Here is a 6,000-nt window from a genome sequence, read left to right as displayed (position 1 = left end):
AAGCTCCTTTGCCAAATTCTCCGTTGGTAGTTTTTCCTACATACTGTAATGGGGGTGGGGGTGGGGGTGGGGGTGGTCTGGTCTGGGGAGGGCTTGTGTCTCTCTGTTTCCTCCTCCCAGCTCTTCCTGAGGCACCTTGGAAAGGTCTCCCCCTTCCTTGTATTTTTCAGCATTACATCAAAATGGTCAATCTTGGTCACTTCCAAAGTAGCCAATGCTTATACTACACTTGATCTTAGCCAAAAGGGTCACTTGGAGCATCTTAGTGTGCTCTAGAATGGCTAGTTGACTGTTCCTCCTCTTCAGTTCCTAAGTTGACCAACTTGTTTATCCTTTTACATGCTATAATGTGACTGACGAGGTCTTTCTATTTCTTCCATGAATCTTCCCTGCCCTTCCTCACCCACTCCTATCCCAACCTCACTTTTCTACTCTGGCAATTTAGGTTCTTGTTCAAAGAATATTCAAACATTCTACAGCATGTTTGGAAGCAACAAGGACATTATTGGGCATATGAGTGGGGGAGGGAAACCAAATCATATCAGAAGCCTATAGGTGGGAAGGGAAGAGACCCATTTCTGAAGATGCCTCAGAACCCCTTGGACATTGCTGCTATTCATCTTTCCTTATATGAAAAACAAAGGTAGTTGTAATTAATAGATTAATATGAATCTTTGTAGGTATGTGCTAAATCATTCATGAATCAATGGTGTTTTGACTTTGGGGCATGTGTGTGCTTCCACTACTGTGGATTTCTGTTGTTCTATTTGCTGTATCAAAGACTGGGGTGGGATATGGGTGTGTATGTATGTGCGTGTGTGCATTTGTGTGCATACATGCATGTCTCTTGCAATTTGATAGCTTTGGGAGGGAGGGGGGAATGTTCCTTCCAAAACATTGGATTTGATTTAGTATAAGAGTAAAGGTTTGGGGGAAAAGCACTGAATATCAAGCTGGTAATAATATTAGCCCCTTCAAATCTTCTGAAGTGTACATTTTTTAAAAAAAAAAGGGGGGGGAGGAGATAGGACACATCCAGAATAGGTAGCAGAAGGTTTAGCTGAACAGTGTTGAGAACAGGGTCTAAAATGGAAAGTTATGCTTCCTAGAAAATTAATCCATCAAATGTAGCACTTTAAATGTCTCTTCAGTGACCATGTATGTGAGGGGAAAGAGCCCCCCAAATGTGTGGGATACCAAATAGGAGGCAATAGTCAGGGAGATGAGGGCGTCAGGGTAACAGAGAAGCTAAGTCAGAAGGACAAAGAAGAGTTTTATGTGAACTTTGCAGCAAATCAAAAGAGATTAAATAATATTTGCTGCAATCGAAGGGGTGCAGGGGTTGGGGTGGGGGCAAAGGTGATTTTGTCCAGGTGACTGTCAGTTTTTTTTCAAAATGAGGCTGGAGAAATGATGCTGGCAGAATCTAAAATTTTCAGGGATTCTGTTCCTTATTTATGAAAGCTCAAACTAGGAGATGAGAAGGGCAGCAGTGGAGCCAGGAGGATAGCGTGGAGTGAAAGAAAGAACAGTTGGGAAACTCCTTAAAATCAGTGGGGCTTTCATTGAAGAATTTCCCACAGGATTATGGTCTCAAAAAGAGCTGAGTTTTAGAGTAGTGGATTGTAGAAAGATCAACCAAATTGGGTAGCTCTTGACTATTTATGGAGCGATTGCCAGAAGCTTAAATGTACTACTGTATCTCTGGAAAGGAATTTTCATCTTGGGTTTGGATAGAAAGAAACTATCTTTATGTTTAGTAAGTTATCAAAAAGAATTCTCTGTTTTTTTAACTGATAAGATGCAGAAGTGTTAGTGATTTTCTATTAGATTCTGCATGATGATCTGCACAGTATGACATTTTTTAAAAAAAATACAGCACAGAAAAGAAGATATATCAGTCATGGGAATGTGAGTATGTATGGTAAGGGAAGAATGTTTTGGCTGAATCACAAATGCCAAATTCTGAAACCCTTGTGGATCTGGCAAGAAAGGTGGGTGAGTGTTTATAATCATGGAAAATTTATGAAAATAAAAACACCATATGCATGCATGTGTCCAGAAAGGCATGCCAAGAGGAAGCGGGCTGGGGGAGGGAGGAAGTTCCTTAAAGAAAAAAAAAAGGACATAATAACCCATCGGGGTGTGGGGGTGTCTCATCATGCACAACTACTATGAAACCAATGGTACTTGTGCAGGTGCAGAAACACATCCTGGCACAAATCCCATTCTTTTCAGTGGTGTTTGTGTGTGATAATTACCCCCCTCCAGATTTATGTCCTGAAATGTTAAGCACATACAGTATATGAAGAAATATTTGACGTGGAATATGTGCATCTGTGAGGGCATGCCTCTTCATGTGTATAGCAAAATGGTGTGCTATTGTAAAAAAGAAAATGAAGAGTTTGTATGCAACATATTACTAGATGTAATCACTCCTGGTTTTGTTGACTACCTTGTTCTTTTTAATTTTATTATTGGGACTTTTTGGTGGGAGGAAAGTGGGTATTTGTTTTTTATGGTTTCTCTTCTCTTTTTTTTTGTAAATCAAATCATTTTTGTATAAAAATTTTAAGAGAATCTTTTTTTGAATAACAAAGTTTTAAAAACGTTTTAAAAATTAACTATGTAACAACAATCCATAAAGCAATTTCTTGGGATTGCAGAACAAACAAAAAACAAAAAAGCAACCTCTTTACATTTCAGTGAAGTGTCTTAACATTTTATATATTTGTTTTAAGAAATATATTTACATATTATATATATATATATAATATACGTAATATAAATATATAAATATTGACAAAAAAGAAAATGAATTTCTTGTTGTGTCTAGTATATGGGGGAGGGGGAGCGAGAGAGAGAGAGAGCGAGAGAGAGAGAAAGAGAAAGAGAGAGAGAGAGAGAAGAATGATTTTGTTTTCTCCCTGATTCAATTCTGTATGTAACTCTTTGTGCTTTAGAAGCTACTTTAAATAATGATGGTGCAAACAGCTAAAAGTACTACTCTACAGAGCAATTACTTGCTCCTGAAAAGCCCCATTCTTTTTTAGGGGTGGTGGTGGTTGTGCAGGAGATGTTTCCTATTGGTTTTGGCTTTTGACATTGTAGAAATTGTTTCATTAAGTTGTAACATTCTAGATTTGTCCCCTTGTGTATCAGTTTTCCATACATGTTTCCTCTTCATCTGTGTGTCTCTGGCAGGAATGGAGCTTGAGGTGCCCACTCAATTATTTCCCCTTTCCCTTCTCTTGGGCAGACAAGAGAGAGTCAAAAGACTAGCAAAAGAACTACATTTGAATCAAATATTTGTAATTATTCTTGAAGGCATATCCCTTTAATAATTGCCTTTAAGCTGTTATTCTTATCTCTCAAAGAACTTGAGGATAGTTCGAGGTGGGGTTAATTAAACAGAAGAATTATTTATGGAGATTCTCAGTCATCCAGGTCATGGTTGTCCCAAAGGTACTTTTTCAAAAAGCAACTGAGCTTTCCTTGTTTTTCTTTGAAGACGTTTCATTTCTCATCCTAAAAGCTTCTTTAGTTCTGACTGAAGAAGCTTCAGTTCAGTCAGAACTGCAGAAACTTTTTGGATGAGAAGCGAAATGTCTTCATGGAAAAACAAAGTCCATATGTCTTTTGAAAAAGCATTTTTGGAACAAACAGAAGAATTATGATTGGACCTTTCAGCATTTTTGTAAAAAATTAAATTCTAGGATTTTCTAGAATGGAAGTAGAGAGTTCCCCATAGGTTTTTAATTATTCCACTTATTTTCAATTGATTAAAAAAAATCATTGAGGATTATATGTAGATGTTTTAATTAATGCCACCAAAGTCATATGATTCAGACAGCTTCTCTTGTCCATTCTTTGCTCCAAGAATCAGTCATTTGATTAAAGAGATTCTTGTTTCTCCAAGCTTCCTTCAGTCCTCATATTATGCATGAAAAGACTGAAGTTTCATATTAAGGAAGTATGCCTTAGCCCATACAGCAAAGGCCATTGTGGAGAACAGAAGCTATTTGTCCAATATCTGTTTTCTTACTTTTCCATTTTCATCAATAGCTATGATCTACAAAGGCTTTTAAGACATTAAGATTATAATGATTTATTAGTGATTCCACTAATTTCAAAATATAGCTATATTGATTTAAATATATTGATTTAAACTTCTTAGCAAATACTTTTACATTGTAATAGGATTAATTAATTCTAATCTACTTTGAAATTGTCCTATCTATTATTTCCTCTTTCCCACTTCAAGCTCTGAGCATAATGAAGAATGAAATACTGTAGGGTGTTTGTTTCTTAATTTAATTTAATTTAAATTTAGTTTATTTATATATATTTTTTAATTTCATTAAAAAAGCATTGTTATCACCATGCTTAATAAATGTCATTCAGTAGCCTACAGCACATTTTTAATCAAGAACCATATTCAATTCTGAGGTCTATACTTACAAAGTGTGTAAGATCAAGAGAACATGGACAGGCCTAAAATGTTAAATGGGCATCCAGAATAAAAAAGAGATTTAACAAATGAAATATATATCTAAGTAAAACATAATGTCATTCCTTCAGCAGCAGTTGATTGTTCCTCTAAGAAGTTAATAAAGATTATAGGCAAAGCACTTTTTCATATGCACATCATCCATCAATTTATTTTCTTAAAATTTTAGATAGAATTCCAAATCTAGCAAATGTATTTTTTTTAAAAAAACCATTTAAATTCATTTTGTCATCAATAAGCGGATCAGTTCTAAAATATTTATTGAGTTTATTCACAAGGGTTTAATATACACTCTACATAAATTTCATTAGTCAATTCCTGTTTATTGGGGAAAAAATAATATGTAAATATGTCCACACAAGTGCAAAGAGTTTGATCTAAATTTTCAGGAGACTTTACCATTATGTTCTTTAAGATAATGAACCCTCAATATAACAAAGATGTTTCCCAGGGGTTAACTACTCAAGTTCAAATTCAGTGGCAAGAGGCATTACTAAATATTTTTATTAGTAAATAAAGCAGGGGTTTCAAGCAATTCCAAACCTTTGTAGGCATTCTAGGAGGGCACAACTATGTTGTATTAGCTAAATATCAGGAGTCTGGTAGTCCTTTTCCAGACTAACAAATGTTATTACTATAAAAGGCATAAATATTTCTGAACTACAGCTCACTTAATTGAGTGTATATTTTTTATACTTTTTATAAACATTTGTTAGTTCTGATTGTTACTCTTTCTGATTCAAAGCTCTAAGAAAAATATATGTGAGAAATATATTCCTGGCCTACTTTTAAGATAAGACATAGGGAACTCTTTTAAAGATCTGAGGCAATATGAGTCTCCATTTGGGAAAAAAATATTTTATAGTAAGAAATCCTTGGATATCTCTCAGATGTTCTTGGATAAAGACTAAAGAAACTTACTTAACAGAATACAGTGGCTTCAAAAGCATAAAGCAACAGGATTCCTAAAATCTGTTGAGAATTTTCTGTACTGTAAACAGTATTATAAATTAATCCCATAATATGTCTTAAATTAATGTAAATGTTCCCCAGTGCATTTTGGGATTTGTAGTTTAATAAGCTAAATTAAGGGTCTTTAATACAATCTATGCTGACTAAGGACAAGGGAGAATCAAGTCTTATGTATCCAGCACCTTAAAAGATGACTGTCTCACAGAAATTATTTAATAACTCTGCCAGTGATTGTTTTCAGAATTTGGGAAAAGGAACCATTACAATAAAAGAGGAATTGAACTAACAGTGTATATAAATAACTGTTCTGCAGCAAAGAGCAACAGAACAGAAAAAGTCAAAACACTTGGCTTTACAGAACTCACAAATATGTAAAATCATTTTGGGGTCCAAATCATTTGTGCACAGAACCATTCATTTTAACCCTGCTAAAATGATTAATTTGGATTAAATGTCTTTCCCACTAATGTAGATTAGTATAGACTAATATAGACTAATGTAGATTAGCCCCCAACCTG

This window comes from Ahaetulla prasina, chromosome 4, assembly GCF_028640845.1.
Source record: "Ahaetulla prasina isolate Xishuangbanna chromosome 4, ASM2864084v1, whole genome shotgun sequence".
In the NCBI taxonomy this organism is placed as follows: domain Eukaryota; kingdom Metazoa; phylum Chordata; class Lepidosauria; order Squamata; family Colubridae; genus Ahaetulla; species Ahaetulla prasina.
The sequence above is the reverse complement of the archived record's forward strand: the minus strand, read 5'-3'. Positions refer to the sequence as shown.